At 38.4% G+C, this 23,367-nt stretch overlaps 1 long non-coding RNA gene across 1 annotated transcript in view; it reads left to right on the forward strand.

Moving 5' to 3' along the window:
* LOC309721042 overlaps window positions 1-23,367 on the forward strand; it is a 66,668-nt gene that overhangs the window by 10,497 nt on the left and 32,804 nt on the right. The window contains exon 2 of the long non-coding RNA XR_014280638.1: window positions 14,281-14,327. This is a non-coding gene — a long non-coding RNA (uncharacterized lncRNA). The remainder of the gene's footprint in view (window positions 1-14,280; window positions 14,328-23,367) is intronic.

Genomic DNA, 23,367 nt, shown 5'->3' on the forward strand with positions numbered 1-23,367 from the left:
GTAGGAAATTTGTTGGGTTAAGGCTGCCGACCTTTGCCAGCGCCATCTTACCCTTCCGACCATACATACATTACAACATCATATGGGGAAGACTGGTCAGAGAGGTATAACAATGGAAAATGCACAACATGAGGAAAGATGAGGAGAAAAAATAACTCCCCCCAGACTGAGCTCCAACAGGGAGATCAGTTTGAGAACAGAAAAAAAAACACACCTCAGCACATGAATCCGCACATCTCACTACATAGAAGACATAAGCTTCGAAGGCGTTTGGAGGGGGTGGGGGGGGTGAGTCTGTGTCAGTGCACATGCATGTGTGTGTGTGTTCCGTGTTCCGCCGAGAGAAAGTGTCCCTTCACCCGGTTAGGCAAAAGTCAACAGTCTTCGGTCGACGCGGGTAACCTTGAAGGAAGAGGGATAAAGTCACAACACAGTCTTGTTATCTAATGTAGAATTGTTATTCCCGTCAGCTTTTGCCTTGAGCATCCAGCTGGCGCCAGGGAGGCCGCATGAGATGAAGATAGTAGCTGTTTTGGTTAGTGCGAACAAACTGCATCCAGTTTTACAGTTGGTCTAATGTCCGTCACTGGTCACCAGGTTCTTATCTGATGTTGCAGGTTATTTACGAGCCGTGCAGCAAGAACAGAGAAAGCCTGGTGACCTTTAAAATTTTTTACACCAGAGGGGGCACTGTGGGCTCCAACGACAGCAAGAGTATGAAACCATGACTAACAGAAATCTTGGTTTATGACACATCTAACAACACATTGCACAACACCTTATTTCTTTGCCTTTATGACACAGTTTCATGTTTACTCCAGAACCCGCTTGTAAAGGCCCACTTCATTAGTTACACCTTCCTAATGCTACGTTGGAAACCATTTACCTGAAATCTTCGTGGCATGGATTCATCAAAATGTTGGAAATATTCCTCTGAGATTTTGGTTTATATTAACATGATGAAATTACACACTTGCTGCAGATTTGTCATCTGTACATCTATAATGCAGATCTCTTGTGCCACCACATCCCAGAGGTGAGTTTAAGGTGATTTGAGTTTTGTGTCATGGTATGTTATCCTGCTGGAGTCAGCTGTCAGGAGAGGGTACACTGTGATTACTTAAGAGATGGACATGGTCAGCAATGTTACTCAAGTAGGCTGTGGTGTTTAAATGATGCCCAATTGGTACTAAGGGGGTCCAAGTTTTCCAAAATTCCAAATTCTTAACCTGCAATCTAAATGCCACAGTACAAACCAAGACTCATCAGGTCAGGTAACATTTTTCCAGTCTCCTATTGTCCAATTTTGGTGAGACTATGTGAATTGTAGCATCGGTTTTCAGTTCTTAGCTAACAGGAGAATCACCTGCAGTGGTGTTCTGCTTCTGACGAGTATCTGCTTCAAGGTACTGTTGTCTTCTTTTTGACTCAAAGCAGTCAGGCCATTCTCTTCTGAACTCTGCCATCAACTGTGCATTTTCACCCAGAGAACTGCTGCACTCTGGATACTTTCAGGATGCCTCTTTCAGACTATTCACTGTAAACCCAGAGATGGTTGTGTGGGAAAATGAGTTTCTGAAACCAGCCTGTCTAGCATCAACAACTGTGTGACTTTTAAAGTCACTTAAATCACATTTCTTCCCCATTCTGATATTTCATTTGAACTTCAGCAGGTCATCTTGACCATGTCTACATGGCTAGATGCACAGCGTGGCTGCTATATGTTTGACTGATTAGAATTTTTTGTTAATGAGCAATTTAATAGGTGTACATAATGAAGTGGCTGGTGAGTGTATATATCCATGCCATATTGAAGCTGCTATTAATTTCTTTTTAATAATTCTATATTTAATATCTGCAAAGAGGCATTGTCAGTTTGTAATTACTGTTAATTGTGAATATCTCACAAACAACTACAGTTTACACACATGAAATACCAGAGACAGAAATGACTTGTAGATCCTAGTTAATGTGGGGTTAGTATCAGCAGAGGGCAGTGTTTTCCACATCATCCCAATCAACTGAGCATCTGTGTGTTGGACTTCAGGCGGGGTGGATTTGTGCCCTCCAGCACAGCAACCCTGCGTTCTTTGAAGCTCTGGTATCTCCAGAGATTACACACTGAAACCACACCCCCTGGGGGATGAAGAGACTGAGTGGTTGGCGAGTGTCAGCTGGAGGTATTGATTGGCATACTTAAAGGCAACAATAGAGGAGAGCAGTGAGAAACAGTCGTGTTCTGGTTCACAGAGTGGATCGGGTCAATTGAGGGAGCTGTGACGATGTGTTAGACTAATTCCATGTGTGTGTGGATATGTGTGGATCCTTTTTAATGAATATTGATTGGGCTGCAGTTGAAGTTTGCATTGGACAAAGAGGCAACTGCACATCTTTAGTTCTTCATTCATTTCTTAATCCACTCTGTAAAGGAAACCGACCTCTACCTAAACAAAAAAGTGACAAACTCTCCTTATATGCAGGACTATAATCTATATGTAACTTCCATTCACATGAAATCGATTCCCACAGTACTACACTTCACACAGAAATAGAATAAACAATAGTAAATAGTAAACTGGGATGCCTTGACTTGTTCTCCTAAATCTTCTGGGATGTTTTTGTCTCGACCGCTCTGAATGTACCATAAATTGTGTATAACACTTTTGAATACCCAGGCCTCAATTCTTTCAGTATCTGCAAACTACTGTAGCTTACAAACTCCCAAAACTAGACTGAAATGCTATTATTGCTGCAATTTTTTCTAACTAGCAAAGACCATTAAGCATGTGTGTGTTGTTTTTATAATTAGACTTACAACCAGACTTTCAAGAAGACACGGGAAAGTGATTTTAAGCCTGACATGGGATGAAAAGACTGTGACAGATATGTAGGAACATGTAAAACAATATCAAAGGCAACCTACTCAACTTTTTATGGTCCTGTGACAACACTCAGGACTTCTGGACTGCCTGGAATATTTGAAAAACCAAAAAGCAGTTTCAGAATAGGATGAACTGTTTCACAAAGGTTATGCATTTAGACATATTTCCATTGAAAACAGCATTATACTAGGCATAGCCTTTAGCAAAAAGGAGTCACTCGATAACCTTTTCACATTTTTTATAGATGGATAAAAATAGGGCTGTCTATAATAAACAACAAAAAAACAACACAGTTAACATTACAAATGCCACAGGCACCTTATATGATGAGGTAGTAACAGTGACAAAAAAACTGTAAAAGTAAGACTGACAGCGCATAAGAGAGAAATGTAAATTACATTAACAAATAACAAGTATGCTATAAATCCTAGAAAAGCAGCTGCATGAAGATCCCAAACACAAAAATATGTTTGGGATCTTATCCCTGGCAGGTGTGCATCACCTATCACAGTATGAAGAGCATAGAGAACAGTAGGAAGGGTTTCCTGAAGCGTTCTTTGTGGGGTTGAGTCTGAGGGAGAGGAAGTGGTGTGGAAGTGTGGAGTGGAGAGGGTGTGATGATGTTGTCCACGATGGAGAGCAGTTTGTTCATTGACCTCATGTACCTCACTGACTCAAAATGCCATCAAATTCTGAGTAATGATGCTTCCGGGCTTCTCTGGAAGTTGATGATGCCCACCCCCAGCAGACAACAGCAAAATAAATGACACTGGCAACCACAGACTGGCAGAAGATCTTATGTTTTTATGCAGCACTTGGGTGGAGCCATTATATTCTTGGGTTTTATATCTGATAGCCTCTAGTGACCACAATAACGTTTTCACATCTGATACAATTTGTCTCTTTTTTTTTTCTTCTTCTTTGGCACGTACATTAACTCGCTTCTTCACTGTGATCTTGCCAAAGCTCTTTTTGGCTCTTTTCATAGACTAAATTTGACCAAATTTCACACAGATACATCAAAATGAAAAAAAAAAAGAGTGAATTTTTTATGTCCAAATTGTCAAAAGTCAAATGTTGAAACTGCACCGGAAGGCACTTTCAAACTGTGCGAAACTCTCATTGGAAATAACATGAACTGAAGCAGACAGTAGCTGTGGCTGTTCTTAGAAAGCAGGAATTTAAAAAATCGTGTTAAGTCTGCAGACACAAAATGCTTAATGGTCCTAAATTTTAAAATTAAGTCTAAACTAACTATAATTTTTGGCACTTACCTAAGGAGAAGAATACAGTAGGGATTTGGGGGCAAATGCTACAACAAAGTGACTAGTTGAATTACAGGTGGCAGAAGTTATAAGTACATTCATCATGGGGGTGCATGTCATGGTAACTTTGGACTAAGTGTGTCTAATCTTCTTAACAGTGTTAATTTTGAGAGCAAATTTAGATCTAGTTTAAAAAAAGTTTGTTCTGTAAAAGTTTGTGTTTTTAACGGTGAAAGTTGTGCCACGCAGTTTTCAAAGTGTTTTTTTTTTTTTTTACGTCAAATCCAAAATGTGTGCGTATGTCCCAGGCGTTGATATTTGAAACGTGAAAACGCATCACGAGATGCAGGGATACTGGGAGCAGGTTGAAGCCCTCCCACCCCATCACCATACTGTTTGTCAGGGGCAGCTGATATGTGTGCATCTAGGGTCTGATTGGATCTGACACATTAAATTGTCAGTACATTTCATCCTCGTTATTGTCCTTGTGCATTAAATTTGATTTCGTTATCATCTTGTTTTCATCAGGGCGAAAATGACGTTCAGTGATGAAAACATAACAAAAATCATTGGTCACCAAAATGAACCAATTCTGACCACACCTGTACTTTAAAACATTTCCATTTTTGACTCCATGTCACTAGTTTTCATTGTCATGTGTCTATTGCATACAGTAAAGTAGTCTAAGATCAGAGGTGGCACATTTTCTTCACATGCATGCTATTGTATCTAATTTTAACATTTCAAAACAAATTACGTTTTAATTGCCATTAATTAGAAAGATATCACTTTATATAAAGGAGCAGCTTCTGTTTACGTATAACTTTCCACACTGTGGCAGGCGGAGGAGTCTGGATTTAGTTTATGTTTTGGTTTGACTGGGCGGTGATTTGGAGACACAGCCTGTCTTAGTCTTATTTTGGAGACAAATGTGAAAGTCAGACACAGAGTGACCTGGAAACTTTGGCTTTCATTTGTTTCCAGTCAGAAAATGGAACGTAGATGACGCCTCCAGTGTTGTCTGGATGGCTTGTACTCATACCTTTGAGTGAGAACAGAAAGTGAATAGGCCTATAGCCAGATGTTGATGAAACATTATAGTGTGGTCTTTTGCTTCTTTCCTTTGACATGGGCTACCTTTAATAACCAATAATTGTCCACAATTTTAACTGAAGAGTTACACTTGGTAAGTCCCAGTTCCTAAATAACTTACCTAATTTGTAATTGTTATTTGTTTATGATTTTTTTTCTTGCTAAACTGATAAAATCTGTAAGTTTATAGTAGTACATACATTAATCAGCTGCCAAATGTTAAACGTCTGGGACATGTCAAGTATTAGATAAATGTGTTTAAATGAGTTTTTATGGGACTGAGTCACTAATGGACCTGTGATATAGACACAGACATAGCCTTGGTGGTCTCACTCAGAGCAGACACATATTCTTTGTCTCACTGCCACAGATGCTCAATCCATTGGACCACACACACACACACACACACACACACACACGCACACAACATCCAGGGATATGCACATTACTTCCCACAATCACATGCAAAATCTTAGGATGCAGACATTGGGACTCCACATTGACTCCCTTACAGACAAATAGTCTGCAGTGTTTGTGAGGGAATTGTGCCTCCTAACACTTCTATGCCTGTTCATATGTCTTTGAATGCTAATCAGGAGCACAATGGGATCTAAGACCACCTGGAAACTAATAGTGGGGTTGAGTCATAGCCCTGTTCCCTCTGAGTCATAACCCTGGACTGGCCCAGTCTGAATAAGCAGGAGATGAGACCAAAGGCTGGGGGTGAGATTGTGGGAATTGTATAAGGAGAGAAAATTAAAGGGAGACAGGGAATTAATTTATTTATTATTTTAAATTAAACATAAATCCAAGGCAATCACATGTTTTTGTCTTGGTGGTCATTTTTGAGGCTCTCGTGGGTCTGTGTTGCTAAATTCACATATTCTTAAATTGCTGAGATCATTGTCATACTGGAGGTTTGGTCCACTTACAACAGTGAATTGTTGCTGCGCTTTTAGCAGTCAGTCTGGCAGTAAGTATTTTGCTTGCACAAGGAACATCCGTCCATAAATCCATCCGTCCATAAATCCATCCGTCCATAAATCCATCCATTAAAACTGGAGTTCTGTGATGTGCAAGCTTTTTTCCTTATATGATAAGATTTCTACTTGACATAATGCACGTTTAACTTCATGTGACTAATGTGCGTAGGTGTAACAGTGATTTACTGTATTTCGTAGTGATGGTGAAAGCTAAAAGAATCGGTATGCCTTACCCAAGGAGTCCCATAAAATCTGAATTTTAAACAAACAAAACAAGTGACTACCATACTGATACATAGTGTTTATTTGATTCTGTTCATACTTATGATAAATGAACGCAGCGTGACAGTAACAGAAAAAGTGAGATACAGTAAATGGCTGTGTGGGTGCTGGATTATTCCCACTTGTAAAATCTCTGAGTCCTTCTGCCTAACAGTGTTTCCATGCAAAACATTACCAGACAAATTGTTCCACTTACGTCAGCGCTGCCACTGCAGCGACCAATAATGGCAAATTCATGGTTTAGAGGACAGAGGAGGGAGTGTTTTTTTTGACAAGATGGAAAAGTATTGGCAGAGAGATAACATGATAGAAATCCTAAGGTGAGATCAAATATCTTTTTTTCACATAGTTTAAGTAAGTGCAACAACATTTCAACTTTTATTGGCTCTTAAAGGCCAAGTCAAATAGAAAGTGCCATTAAAGGGATCCCATTAGGTTTTTCTGTTAAGGAAAGCCATTGTTACAGTAGTGGATGGTCGTATTACACACAGCCACATGAATATTAATGTATGTGCAAAGCTCAGGCTCTAAACACTCCTTTTTTTCTATTCTTTACTCTCTGTGATGTCACAGAAAGTGGATATCTTTTATTTGGCCATCTCACGCACACAGCTCTGGCTGTTGGCACAGAAGCACCACCAACTTGTGGTTCAAACCTCAAGTGCCAGGAGCATCCAGTCAGAAGAAATCTGACTTCACCAACTTCATCTTCAGCCTCATGAGCAGGTCTCACTGTTGGTTATTGCTCCACGTACCACTGAGCATTAAACGCATCCCCAATATTCAACAGATTTTTTTTCACATGCTACCTGCACTCCTTAAAGTTAAGCTGTCGTGTGAATTTTTAAATACTTTATACAAACATACTTCAGTTTGTTGTGTTAGTGGTTGTTTTAGCAACATTAAAAAAGCTGACTAGGTGGAAAAAAACTGGAGTATAAGTGCGTGGCACCAGTTTAAAGGTTGTTTACTAACATTTAAGATATACTATTAAGGTTTTTTTTAGATTAAAAAATGTGTTAGGATAGCAACCTTTCATTTAAATAGGAGTTGGTGACACAGTTAATGTACTGCTGTCAAGAGAACACAGAGAATGACATCCTGCCTTTTTTTTAGATCAATTAATTGTTCTTATACGGTTAAGGCAGCTAAATATTTATACATATAGGGTTAAAGCAACTAAACACTTGGTCAGTAAACCGCTAACAATCAAGATTTCATCCTGCTTTAGATTTATGAGAAGGCAAGTAATGCAACAGCCATCAAAACTGAAAATTACGGTGTTACACAGTCATGTTTGCACAAGATGCAATCTGCAATACTGGTTTCATGCATTTCAGGCCCACCAAGCCACTGATAAAAATGAAGATAAAATGCCTTGAACATTCAGAAATACTACAACAGCAACGCAGTCAAAAAGCCCATCTGAGCATATAAACAGCATAGGTCATAATTTGGTTGTAAATTTCACTATGGGCTATTTGAAAGGCACAACACTGGTGCCTTTTAAAGGAAAGAAAATGGGAAAAGATGGATTTGTGTTCTATTTCACTGTCTCAGATTTGTTTAGGAAAGTCATGGGACATTTCAACTGATCAAGCCAGAGATTGGGAGCTTTTCAGGTACTGGAAAACAGGCCTATTCACTGGTGGATTGGAAGAGTTTGTTTGCTAATTACTCCAAATCAGCAAAGTATAATAATGTTAAAGGTGTCAGTACACAGCTACAACATAAACTGTAGACAAAGATGACAGTACCATACTACATGTCTTCAGGTGATAATTCATAAAGACTTGCTTTTTTTTTAACTATAACATTCAAAGAGTAGCAGGAAATGTGAAAAACTCCCATTGTCTTTATGGTGTGGTAGAATGTTTAGTGCCATATCCCAGCTGTACAACACATATTTGATTCCCACACGGACACTAAAGATAGACTGCCATGCTATTCATTCTGATAATATGTGTAATGGCTCCTTGACTCATCTATAGACTCAATCTCCCACAATCCTCCCACAATGAGCACTCTGCTGAGCCAGCATTTCTCAACGTCTTACTTTCTCTCTTGATTTCTGTGCATGTACTCAGCAGAGCTACGTGGCAGTCAAGTAAACAGGCTTGTTTTTCTGTTTTGGAACACCTAAGCTAATTTCTTGGTAACTGTTTTATTAAAACTGTTGAAAACAACCTAATTAAAAAAAAAAAAAAAAAAAAAAAATATATATATATATATATATATATATATATAAAATTTATTTTTAATCCTTATTCTCTGTGTACGTGTGTTTGTGTGCTGTACTGTGACGTCTTGAACTTTCTTGATAAAGCAGATAAAGTTTCAGTTTCTGTGGATTTTTGTTTTCTTTGCATGTTTATCTGTGGCAGCTGTTCATATTGACTGCCTGGTTATTTCTTTTTTTTAAATCCACCATTTTCAGGGTGAATTTTACCCCAGAGACAGTTGGCACGTAGGGAAAGTCTTTCTCTGTAAGTTTAATGATGATCACATTATTTGGAGTTTGTTAGAAAGTCATAGCTCATTGCACGTCTTTGTTAACTGAGAGGAGTCTGTAGATTTTTACAGGGTAATAGCTTCCCAGCTTCTTCTGGGTTGTGAGATTATTTGGTATGGCAAGGTTTAAGAGTGGTTCCCAATTAGTTGATCTACTTTTATTCATACTAGAATGCCTTGGCAATTTGAAATGGCTTGAATTCTTGGTCAAGTTTATTTGTAAAGCACTTTTACCAAGGCTGACCAAAGTGCTTCACAGGCAGCCAGTATAAAATGATATTAATATTAATGACAAGAATGATAACTATACGATATCAAGGCTTAGCTTAGCTTAGCTTAGCTTGAATTAAAGGCCAGAGGCAGAATGGAGTCTTGAGCAAAGACTTAAAAATAGAAACAGTTCTATTATCAAATGGTAAGGTATTCCAACGACACGGGGCAACAACTTAAAAAGCTCGGACACCTCGGTTTTTAAGTCTAGATCTTAGAATATTGAGGATCAGCTGATTACCATACCTCATGGCTCTTACAGGAGTGTGTTCATTAATAAGCCAATCAAGAGAAACGATCAATAAACCTTAATATTAATCCTAAAATTAGCAAGGAGCTAATGAGTGCAGCTAAAACTAGCGTAATATGTTCATGTTTTCCCGTCCCAGTTAAACGTCAAAGAGCGTTTTCTACTAGCTGAAGCTAACGAAGTGATGACTGTGGTAAACCTACATAGAAAGGATTACAATAATCTAGTCATGTCATGATAAGAGCATGTATAACTCTAAGTCATTATAAGAAAGGTGATACTTTGATTTTCTGTTGGGCTCCACATGGTTTCTGTTTGGACAGCTTACATTATGTATTTTGCTGACTTCTCAAATGAAACAATAGCCAGTCAGGTAGCAACTGGTGGGCTTATTTTACTTTAACTCACAAAAATGATGACTGATTTCCACTTATGCTGACACACACTGCCCATTTAACCTCACATGACTCATTTCTTCAGCTGCCTTTGTAAATGTGATTTACAGTGGCATGGCAGAAAGTCAAGGGGTTGGCAATTTGGGGAAATCTGTAGGGTGCTTACTCGGGTTACGGCTTTCCCAGTTCATATATTTGAAATGTTATTTGATGACCAATCCTTAAAGTGCTATAAACATGGTTTTAACACTTTATTGTTCTTCTAGTAAGCCTAACTTCAAAAACCAGTTCATGCCCCCACATTTATAGGTATGGACACAAAATAAACAGATCTAAACACAGAGCAGCACGAGCATAAGCATATTCTTTTTTTCTTCGTCTATTTTCCACATAAAAATGATATTATTTCAGTTTACGTTCACTCTTTTATTTTCCCTGGTCATTCACACCCCACTTGCAGTGGCTTTATTCCCCACTAATTGGACGTGATATACACTTTTACACACACTGTCTTAATTTAAGATTATTAGCATTGTACATACACCAGCACTGTTGTATTAAGCACTAACAAGATGAAGTTGACATGTAGCCTAGCTTTTAGCTAAATGCTACATGGCTATATGGTCTTAGGCCTTACGACTGTAGCACGTTTCGCTCATCAATTGAAATGGGAGTACTGAGACGATATGGTTCTGTTGCTTCATTTGTAATAAACAGAAAACGATTCAAGTTTCACAGAGCAGCTAAGTTTCCTATCTCCCTTTTAATAAACTGCCGTAACTGAAGCATGTGCTAATGCATGCCGAATGGTCTTCTACCAGAGATTACCATATAGAGCCTGCATTGTAGCGGTAATGCTGCAAAACTGTCATATCCTGTTCATCAGCAATATACAGTAATTAACCAGCCTGAACTACAGTAGCATCCGGTGTAATCTTCTGCTACTGCCAGTATGACTATGCACAATTTGCATGAGACATCATGCCCAAGTCTATACTTGTCTCTGTCTATGGGTATATAATAGGGGTATGTGTGAGTGTGTGTGTGTGTGTGTGTAAGTGTGTAAGTGTGTTGGGAAAAGTGTGGGAACTGCAGAGGAGGAAACGTGTATTTACGAAGTTGGCTCAAAGTTCCCATGAATTCCTCTGGATAGGAGATGGAGCTGGACGTGGGGGGTTGTATTACAATAACCCCAGAGGCAAACTGATTCATAATGTCAGTGCAAACTGTAATGGAGTATGTCAGGTGAAAAGTTACTGTAGATGCGTATGGATATAAAAAACAAAGAATTAGCAATAGGGTGATACACTTTCAGAATGATCCAGTAATTTTTTCCCACTTTATATGTTGTATTAATGCTCTGTTAATATGTATTAATGCCAGGCAAGGTGACAAGTTTCTAAATGTCACCAAAAGTGCTGGTCAAGATAAAAATGCAAATGCTTAAGGGCTCTGATAAATAAAACACATTCACGTGAAATAAAGCCATTTCCTTAAAAGCAATGATGGAGGATTTAAAAGAAATCACACCAAGTGGCTTAAAGCTTGTGCCCAGCCTTGTTTGTTTCCTCTGAGGTTATTGCTATTGTGATTCATCGGTCATTACAGTTCATCAGACTTATTGTCCTAAAGTTGCACTTTCACCATCAGTCTTATTCCCAGTTTTGACCTCAGAGATCTACCGAGTTTCACTTGTGCAATTATATATAGCTTGTACATTGATGCTGCACTTGCAGACACTTCCTAAATCACAAGTGGTAACTGGGCATTTAAGGATTAAACATTTTTGAGAAATGCTCTAATCTTGTCACTTTGTCGAACCTGAAGAAAAAGCCTATAAATAACTTTGAAGTTAACAAGTTTTACATGTTTATAAGACATAAAAATATGGTTGTTGGTGACTACATACACTCACCGGCCACTTAATTAGTTACACATTGCTACTACTGAATTTGATCACTTTTTGCCTTCAGGATTACCTTAATTCTTCCTGGCATAGATTTAAAAAGGTGCTGGAGACATTGATCTGAGATTTTAGATCCATATTGACTTCATACCCTCACACAGTTTCTGCAGATTGTTCAGCTTCACATGCATGATGCAGATCTTCTTTTCTGCCACAGTCCAAATATGCTCTATCAGAATGAGATCTGGAGACTGTGGAGGCCATTTGAGTCTAGTGAACTCATGATCATACTCAGGAAACCAGTTTGAGATGATTGGTATACCCTTTATGATCGCAGCATAACCACAGATGGGTATGCTGTGATCATAAAGGAACAGACATTTTCAGCAGCAATACTCATGTTGGTTGTGGCATTTAATGATGTTCAGTTTGTACTAAAGAGGCCAAAGTGTGCCAGTAAAATATCCCTACACCATTACCCCATCGCCATCAGCCCAAACCACTGATACAGGCACAATGGAGCCATGCTTTCATGCAAATTGTACCCCCAGTGTTCTGTTTTTAGCTGACAGTTGTGGCACCAGGTGGTGTCTTCTGTTGCTGTATACTGCATACTTTTGTAATGAGTGGTTATTTGAGTTACTGTTGCCTTCCTGTCAGTTCAAAGCAGTCTGGCCATTCTCCTCTGACCTCTGACATCAACAAGACATATTTGCTCAGAGAACTGTGGGAACTGGATATTTTTTCCTTTTCAGACACTTCTCTCTAAATCCTAGAGATGGTTGTTCAGGAAAATCTCGGTAGACCAGTTTTCTAGAAATACAAACGTTTAAAAAAAGTGTAGGGTTGAAAATTGGAATTTTCAAGTATTTCAGTTAGTGTCCTATAAAGGGTTAACAGTGTTCTAAACCAAAAGTAAAAATTATAGCATGTTAGGCAACCTGTTGTGCATAAGATAATTATCTAGTGTAATCAGGAAATTGTTCCTTTGTAGAACAATTTGGTAGAACTTTGTTTACTAGAGACCCAATTAGTTACTTTTTTACAATTCTCCTTAAGAACACAGCAAGATTCTTTGTGGTTAATAAGTGAGGTTTAGAGTTGTCAGTGGGCTTTTGTCCTGCTACAGTACTTTCAGTACAGTTCAGCTACACTAAACATGTGCTCAGTCTAGTGCTACCTTTAAAGCTAGCCTGTGTAGTAAAGCCTGCTGGTCAGAACAAGTAATGGTGTACAATCTACTGAAGTTGGGAAGATTGTCTTTTATTGCCAGCAAATCTGTCAGTTCATTTAAAAAATGTCATTCTTTTATGAAAAAAGTTATAGACCTAGTTTTGAACTGGTGGATATCAGACCAATAAGCTTCAAACATGCAACTGTTGAGCTATTTCTTTAACCAAGGCACTTAGCCTGGTTTCTCCAGCCCTTTAGCTTGTGGGTGTGAAGGAAAGCAACTCCCCCAACACATGAAAGCTAAGAGACCATGCCCCTGGGAATTCTGGGAAAAGGGAAAACTGTCTGGTTGTTGTGCCATTTTCTCATGACACACACTGTGGGGTCGGCTCATGACATGCCTTCTCAGGCTTTTTCCTAAATACACATACACATGTTTGCACTTTAAGGCTTGTGAGGACTCTCAGTGAGAAAAGGAATTACAAAGCACATTGGAGAAACTTCAATTATAACAACTAAATTCCTAACCCCCACCTGAACCCTTGGACAGCACACTGAAGGTCTGTCTCAGTGTGCTGTCTCAGAGTTAGGACAAGCGTAAACAGCCTCAGTTTCAGTGGTTTTTTGTTTTTGATTTAAATTAGTTCTCACAAAGATGGACAGACACACTCTTTTCCTGCTTTAAAGGAAAAGAGTTTGAAGTGGAAAGTAGATAGATGGCAGGTTAAGTGTGTGTGTGTGTGTGTGTGTGTGTGTGTGTGTGTGTGTGTGTGTGTGTGTGTGTGTGTGTGTGTGTGTGTGTGTGTGCACTCAGAAGTTGGCCAGTCATTAGTAGAGCTCTGTGCGTTGGAGGAAGTGGTGGTTACTGATGACTCAGCCGAGCCATGCATTTCATTCTTTCTCTCTCCAGTCTCTCTGTGCTCTCTCCTCCCTCTGTCATTTGCTTTGCTCTTTACATTCTATTCATTCTTCTTTTCTATTCTGGATCTTTATTTTCTATTTTACTCTCACCCTTTCTGTCTCTGTCCACCACCTTTTCTCTCTTCCCCCTGATTCATCTTGACCTTTGGAGACATCTCTGAGTGTGTATTTTTGTGTGTATGTGTGTGTGTGTGTGTGTGTGTGTGTGTATGAGAGAGTGTGCATGTGCTGTGTGTCTGCCTTACTAGGATATTCAGCAATGTGAGTGGGAAGATAACTGGCTTCCTTCAGAGTGATTAAAACATTCCTTCTTCTTTATCCTCTCTCTCTTTCTTTCTCTACCCTTTTAGTTCTCATTGACTTTCTGATGAAGATGAGGATGAGGAGAGACAAACTGGTAAGTAAACCTCAAGCTGGACTTTAGCTTTGTTTTTTAGCACTGACTGATGTTTATCAGACTTAGAAGAAACACAGTTCTAGGAAACTCTCTTCTTTCATATTTTAATCTGTGTGCCGCTCGGTAGTAATTTCTGCAGATGTTGTAGAAAAGCTTTGCTTCTTTAAGACATTTGGTAAAATAGATCAAAGTAAAGGAAAGATCACACATTGTGTATTTATAAAAGTAGAGAAAATACAATCTTATAGAGCAGGAAGGAATCAGGTACTAGCCTGAAGATGTTACAAATGTTTCGGAACCTTGTGAATTTGATTGCGGGGCCATTTGAGTTCGTTTTATCCCTCTTAAGTAAAGAAAAAGACGTTAATAAGCTGCTTTTTTAAAAATGGAGCACACAATATTTTCCTACAGCACAAAATAGCACAGCATGCAAAACACAGGTTCGCCTTTTGCTGAGATGGGTTAAAAATAGGAAACGTAATGAACAATCGGACAGTGGAGAATGAAAGAGATGGTAAATAGCACTGTGAAGAAAAATGTTTTGAGTTAGTTGGCAGTCGGACAGGTTGTGGCAGATATTGGCTATATTCAGCACTTGGCATGTACAATAACTCTAAACTTAGTCATTTAATCATAGTGTGACGCACTGACCGCACCTCTAAAGGGCTAAAGTGAAAGTGGCGGTATTATATCTCCTGGTGATATTGAAGCAGCTGTCTGCAGATGGAACAAGGGGATCAAAGAGTTCCAGATCAGGAGCACGTTAATCACTTTGATCAGTCTGTGTACAAGAATGAGTATTTTAGTGACGTTAGTGGGAGTTTCACAGCCTGCACTGACGCAAAGATCTGTAAGCTGTGTAAAGTCATGCTTATGAGGAGGAAAATCAAAAACACAAACATTATGCTGCGCTCCAGATTCACATTTTGAATGAACAGAAAGGCCTTTTTGAGTAGGCTAGCTAGAAGTGAGGGCTTTATTGCCTCACAGGTTGCAGCGTTATTATAACGTGCCAGACATATAGTGAGGCATAGATTGCAAAAGTAAATAAATAAATAAAAGTAATTAGACTATCACTTGGTAAATAAAGGCTGGAAGATTACTAGAAGGTTATTTTCATCAAGCGCTAACTGAGCATTGCTTTGCTGTTTGATCTGCAGTGACAGAAACAACAAACATATACACACCAAATGTTGAATTGTATCTGTTTATCTGACCAAAATCACAAAATCGAGCTATATCAGCTGTAGTTCATGTTAATGCTGCATTCAGTGGCAAATGGAAACTTGCATATTTAAATTCTTGAGTGAGAAAAATGGACGAATATAAAACTAAACTGGGTAAGCTACTGGAGAACTAGCTACTGGGATTCTAGCTGGTACTCTGTGTGGTACATTGCTTCCAAAAAAGTGAGAGATTTGTTCATGATCTAATTCAACTTTGCACCACACAGCCTTTACCCCAGTTTGCCATTTTCGTGACAGGTGACGTTTAAATTATTTATCTAGCAGGTATAGCAAATGGAGCTCAGCTCTTTGGTGTAGATTAAGTCGGCTATAAAAATGTAGAGATTCATATTGTACTTTGTCTATTAAATCTATTAGCAGCAGTGATATTTTTAGCCACTTCTTTGTTTGAGTCACCAACTTAATGGTTCTAACCCACTAAGACACCTAAAATCATGTTTTCACACGGAGGAGCATTTTTGCAATGAAAGTTGAATAAATAAGGAAGGTTTTAGACAAAATGGCTCAAACTGCATCAGTAAAAAGGGTCATTTTATCCAGTTGCATTTATCATTGTAGCTGCGGGCACAGTCTTGCATGTCGTGAAAAACGTGATAGCTGGACAGTGAGCATTTCTAGCTTTGTGCTTGCTAAAAATCTTTCAGCTCTGGAACGTGAAGCCAGTGTGCAAGTGCCTTAAACTTTCATGGTTTCCAATGATCAGCAAGGGGCAACTCTTCCTTTTGCAAGTAGAGGCCCAGTTTAATAGATTTTAACGGGAAGATAACCCTCAGCTCCCTCAATCTATGATGCCAGTAAACACTAGCCTTATGAGTTTAGGGTTTCAGTTGTTAATTCCAAGGTGTAATTGAGACAACATGATGTTCATTTTGTAAATGATGGCTTTCATTTGTCCAAAGGACGTTAAAGTACAGTATGCTTTAGGGTGGGCTTCGCTTGTAATCGATGGATCGCTTCAGTATGAGTTTCCCTCAGTTTCTTAGTCAGATTCACTGCTTTTGTCACATACAAATAACAAAATAGCAACAACAAAAATGCTCAGCTTAAAGTTTCTTACTGCATTTTTCATTAACCAATGATTGATGTGATAGTGTCAAAGTCAATATTTTACATAACGTTCTACAAAAGCCTTTTTTTAAAACTTATTAACTACATAGATGTGTATTTTTGTACAAAGTTGTCACTTGGACAAATGCAGACAGTTGCTCTATGTTTCTGTCCAGTAATATGCTGAGACAGAAACACAGGAGATATGCTGAGTCTTGTTCGCGTATACAGCCTGTGGATGTCGTGACATGGCTCAAAACCTCTGAGATATGCAGCTGGAGAATTTATTGCCAGTGTTCAGTTCCTTGTGGCTCATTGGACATGGAAAGTATAATTTGGGCTCAAGAAGTTACAAACCTGTCATTTATGTCCTATGCACAAAAACATTCATGCTGAAAACAGGAGTCGAACGACTAATTAAAACATGATAAAGTGAACAGCTGTGCAAGCTAAACAAAATGCCCGGAGGTAGTTAGGTCACATGGGGTTATTTAATCAGACAAATATTATGGGAGTGTGTTAATGTGGACTTCTGGGAAGCCTTACATCTGCCTCATGTTTAGGCTTAAATCATCATTTAAGATGAAAGATTTCCCTTTTTACATGTAAATCCCTTTTAAACTGTTAACATGCCAAAAATGCATCAGCAGTGCCATTTCTCTACTCACACTGGAATGATGTATTTGACCTTGAGCTTCATTAAGTTCTAACTGTTAGGCCATGCTTGGTCTGCGCAATACTAATCATGCTTTATGAAGCACTTTGGGCTGTATGAAATTAAGGTCAAAATATGTACATAGAAACACAACTCTTTCACTCTCTTTCTTGCTCTCTGCTCTTTCAAACACTCCTTTCGGTCCACGCACTTTTCGTAATGTTTGATAAGTGGTATCAGTTTCCATGTATTGTCAGATGGCACACTCACTCACACACGACACATACACACAATGCACTCACACCCACCTATGCCAGCCCTGTTCCGCCAAGGCTCCCCCCGTTTACGGTAAATGTATGTTTTTGTCACCTGTGGGCCAGAATGAAGTGATGCAGTTAGTTTTGGTATCGTGTCCGTGGCCATGCATCTCCACCGCCAAGAGAGACTGAGAGCAGTGCAGCGTGGGTAGGCGTGGGAGTGCTGTGACAGAGATGACTCAGCTCTCTGTTGCCGGGTAGAGAAACGCCAAACACACTCCCACTCCCATACATTTAAAATTTACTGTTTTTAAGGTAGTTGTCATTCATGCCTCATCCTTTGGTAAACACCCATCTAAACCGTTCATCAGTCATGTGAAGGAGTCCTCTGAAATACATTGTTCACTTCACATTAATTAATTAGCTGCCTTGCATATTTCTATTGGTGGAAACAGCCTCTTGCGCAGCTAGCGCTTAATATTTCTAGACATCCACCAACAATCTAATCCTAACTTAAAAAATACAAATAGTAACAGATGGTGAGAGCAGACTGCGCTGAGAGCGGTAAGCTTTTTATATAAAGTTAATTATATGACAGGTTATTTGGAGAATATAGTTGGGATAAGGTTGAGATCACTTTTTTTCTCCATACCTCTGTTTTTTTTTCTGAACGTGCACCCTAACTCTGAAGTGTGGTATAATAAATGCAGTCCTTAATCCGTTCAAAGCATAATTCAGCCTGTGATTTGGTTAGACAGCTCATAACATGCGTTTGAAAAAAGTTTGGTGAATCTTATAGAGGGATTACATTTTTTACGGCACGCTGTGAAGTGTTTTTGAAGTCTTTTTGTCTAAGTCTAACTTAGTAGACAAGGATGTGTGCTGATACAATTTACTTTATCAGAAAATTCCCACTCTGAACATTAGCCGTGAAGCACTTAGCATATCTTCTTCTTTTTTGAATTTTGTTGATTTAATTACTGCAGCTTAAGTGACACTCATAGTGATTATTAAAATGGTAAAGGTACAGTTAGGGATAAGCTCAAATTTAGCTTCACCCACTAAAAATACGAGTTTTAAGCGTTTTCAGTTGGGCTTAAAATGTTACACATCAAAGCACCTTGAGATGCATACATAGGGACTTCATAAGGACAGCTGCAGATATTTTTTTTCAACTTACTTGACAGGGTTACAATTATTTATTTAAAGGTTTGCCTTTGACAGATAAGAGCAGCTATAGAAGAAGTGAGAACCTGCTATGTGTCATCCAGAAAATTAAAGTAGAAACCGAAGAACAGAAAATGACTCTGCATCACGTCTCCCTCGACAGTGATCCGCTGTGTTCTCAGTCTGAGAATACGCCGTATTTAAATGTTTGATAGTATTTCACTCACATGCCCATGAATACATATATTAAAACTGATTTGTCAATATACTGCAAGTTAGATAAAGGACTGTTAATACTGTCCTGATGTAACCGATTAATGAATTGGGTTCCCAACTTGGTCTGTGCCCAGTAATATTTTCCCATAAAAAAAAATAAAAATTTTCAGTTTACTTCTCTTTCCTTAAAAATTAAGAGAATTTGTTTGAAAGTAGAAGACGACAGAACAAGTGACTTTTTTAAAAATTGGCTCCAACGATCAGGAATAACTTTAGTACGTGAGCTGCACAATAAATCCTAATTCTACTATTTACAGTATGCTTAGGGTTTATTTACTATTCAAAATGTTTTATCTAGTTTAAATATTTCAGCCATGCTGTTTTTACTCTGATAGGCATGAATAGGCCCAAAGCTGCAGAAGACTGTATATGAAATCAGAGTAGTTTTGACTCAGGTTCACTAGAAACTAGTGAGTCGAATATATTTTTATCTCGTACGTGCTTTACAGTAAATCCAGAAAATGAGAACAGACCAAAACAAGTGACTATATAAAGATGATGAAAAAACAACATAAGCAAGAACTAGCAAAATGCTTTTGTATGCATGTGTGCAAGTGTGTGCACGTAAGTTTAGTATTGGTTTGAATCAAACAGGTTTTGTTTTGTCTTAACATGAAACTATGACATTGTCCTTAAAAAACCTTTCATTGTAGAAATTCATGAGTCAGTATTGTACACTTTTCCAGTCATGGGGTCAAGGTGCCACATGACTTGTGGACTTAGTAGAAATAAGTATTGTGTTACAGTTAAAATAGTGCGACAATAGATTGATGATTTTCTGTAGAACTGAGCCTCCCACATGTTTGTTTTTATTTCACATGAAAATCTAACTGCTGAGCTCCAGAAAGTCTCCTCCTAAAAAAAAGTCAAGTGACTTTTGATGTGTGTGTGTGTGTGTGTGTGTGTGTGTGTGTGTGTGTGTGTGCACGTGGTATCGCATGGGCGTGTGCGCTGTAGGCCAGGTTCTGAGTGAGATTTCTGTGTCCCTAAATGACGATAAACCCTTCACAACAGTCAGGATAAGGGTGTGTGAGTCAGATGTCAGGCTTGAGATCAATAAATGTTAAAACTGAATATCCTGTCAAGGTGAAAACAGTAGTAGGTCACTAGTTCGTGGGCGTGTGTGTTCTGTTGCACCTTTACTCATCATGAATTACGCTTCAAGATACAGTAAATGACTAAGAACGGCACAAACATCACTCTGCTCATTACTCAGGGTTGTAAGAGACAAATGACAAAGAAGTTTTCAGAAGCTCATATTCTACGGTTAGCTGTCTCATTTGTAGGCTTTTATTCTTGGTAACTCTCAGAGAAAAATGACTGTCCTGTTAGAAACAGCACTTGGTGAAATATGGAGGTTACAGGGTTCAAATGATCCTTTAAAATGAACTCGCCTCAGTTTGAAATTGCTTTGTGTTACCTTTTGATGCTATACTATGGCCACATTCAGTTAAAGAAGTCAGGACAGTTACTGTAAATAAAGTACAAGTGCTGTCAGCCTCTAGTGGTGTTTCTTGTCTGTGCTTCATTTTTCCATTTTAACAACAGTGCATTTCTTATGCTCAAGAACTGAGAGGCAAACCAAAGTGTTTAATATATCTTTAATGCTCCGAGGTTGTGCAAAACATTACAGATGGCTTCCTTTCAAATAAAAATGATGATTAGTTAATGAAAATCATTGTATATCAGGAGGGATTAACCTTAATAAATATATGCAAGTTGCATTGGAAAATTAGGGCATAATGACATCATATAGGACATTGTAATAACAAGCAGAATAGGAACGCTTTATTGGTCGTTATAAAGTGGTAATTAATAAGTTATTCTGTATGATTGTTTTCTGCAATGACAAGATTATTAACTATAAGGGATTTGTGTCAATAACCTCTTAATTAGAGATGCAAAAGAGATACTTTTGTTTTTGTTACATATATCAATACAATAATACATTATTTTTGTAGTAAAATCACCTTATGACATTCATACTGAGCAAAGTATATTAAGATTGTAATTCACAAACAAAATCGTATTTGTTAACTATCAGTAATGAATGGGTTATTCAGGGAAAACTATTAGTATACTTAAAAAATACTTGGAGAATATTGTCATGCAGTTTAAGTTATTAGTTACTGCTTTATAATCATGAATAAAGAGCCTGTAAAATGACAATAGCTGGTTAACAGTGCATTTGTATGCCTATAAAGAGTTTGCAGTATTTTACTTGAATTCAGAAGGTGTGCGTATCTGTTTCGTTTTTTGGTACCAAACTAAAGAAACTATAACTTTGCCGCCTCCAAAGTCACCCTCTCATTCCCCGGTTAAACCACACGGTTTCGACTTCGTGTCAGGTTACCTGGTTTAAATGTTAGATGACTGTTTTTGGCTCTTTCTATTCTTCTTCGTGATCTGTAAACCAAACAGAGTTATGCCAGGGCGAAGAACAGGACATGTAGAGAGAACAGCCGTGTGGGAAACAAATTTCCCCTTGTGGGACTAATAAAGGTATAAAGGTATATCATTGTTAAGTCTTTGTTCTGGGAATCAATATCAGAAACAATTGTACCAGTTATAGGATACAAATCATCTCCCCCCATGGAAACAGTTGTTTATAAAAGCTATATATAGAGGGATCAACAGCATAGTCAGTGTTTTATGGTGCAACATGGCTAATGTTTCTGAATGCACCTGACTCCAAAGCAGCCTGCAGGTCTTCACTTTGCAAAAAATGCATATAAAATAATACATTTTTTATATTTGTTTATATCCTCATGAGAACTGGGGAAAAGAGGATCTTCCCCTTGAACTTTTTTTGTGATTTCCTTCCTCTTTGAAGATAAAAGAGGCCACCCAAACAAATGAGATATCAATAGAAAGCCCAGGTTGTTCTATTATTTGTACATCTGTACTTAATAGGGGAGCTCAAATAAGTCAAAAGAGATATACATATATTTATATATGTATATTTACTTTCATTGCTACATGATCAATGAATATTTTCTCAGTTCAGCAGCACACCTTAAAGGTAAACACTTGCCACTGTGATGGACTTGCGACCTGTCCTCTCACCCTGTGACAGATGACATAGGCTCCAGCCCCCCTGCAGCCTTGAAACGGATACGTTGAAGAGGACGGATCCATGGATGGATGGACTTTTGTATTTCCTTCTTCTTCTAATATTCTAATAATAATGATAATAATAATAATAAGTAGTAGTGGTGGTGGTGGTGTGAGTGTTAGCATTATTACAACCTTTCCAGGTAGACAAAGAAAAGTAAAGAAGCAGAGGAGATCTTAGACTAGAGGCCAGAGTTGACCTGTTTTATTTTCTGCTAAATCTCCTTCTGTTTAAATAAAGAATAAAACATAAAAAATAAAAACAGGACTATTTTGCAAAACAAACGCCAACACAAATCTTAAACAGAAACTTGGATTGTCAAGTTAATCCCAGATCTGAACATAGTAGGCAGGACTGGGGCTCAGTGCAAGCTTTAATGCTGATTGCACTGGCAATAAACATAAATCCCAAATCCAAAAAGCCAGTGGAGAAGAAATTCAAAAATCAGAGAATACTAAGAATTTTAAAGGACTAACAAAGACAGAGGGGGACTTGATTCTAGGTGATTGACAACTAAGGACAACTCCACAAATGACAGGAGGAGACTGAGACAATAAATACAAGAGATAATGAGGGAAGAGGAAAGGGATAGAGAAGACAGATGAAACTAATCATGGAAGACAAAACAAGAGACTAAACATAAAAGACTACCAAAATAAAACAGGAAATGACTCAGTAACTCAACGCCTTGACAAAGACTCTTAACATACAACTTCACATAGTAAGATATGAGGGGAAGGCTAAGAAAATGAAACTATACCAAATAAACTTAAAGCAGAAAACTAATTGGACACCATTAACTTAGACAACAAACTAAGTTCACACTTGCTTGCAGCAAGAAGGGTTTTGACCCAGTGGCTGGGTTTTGTGTACCTGTGTGAGTCCTCTCCACACACTCCAGCTTTAGTCTAAAGACATGCATGTTGGGTTACTTGATAATTCTAAATTGTCCTTAGGTGTAAATTTGAACATGAGTGGTTGTCTGTTTCTGTGTGGCTCTGTAATAAACTGGCAGCTTGTCCACAGTATTCCCTGCCTTTCACTCTGATGTCTAGGATGGGCTACTATACTTCTGCAAACCTCAAGTGGAAAAGTGGGGAAAAAATGAATGCATGAATGAATTCCTCATTGAATAAGTTAGCTTCCATCCATCCATTCTCTTTCACTTATCCAAATTTGGGGGGGGGGGGGTGGAGCCTGGAGCCTATCACAGCTGTCTTAGGTCAAGAGCAGGGTACACCGTGGACAGGCTGCCAGTCACACAAGCATTCATAAA

Source organism: Aulonocara stuartgranti (assembly GCF_965226115.1).
Source record: "Aulonocara stuartgranti genome assembly, chromosome: 13".
Lineage (NCBI taxonomy): Eukaryota > Metazoa > Chordata > Actinopteri > Cichliformes > Cichlidae > Aulonocara > Aulonocara stuartgranti.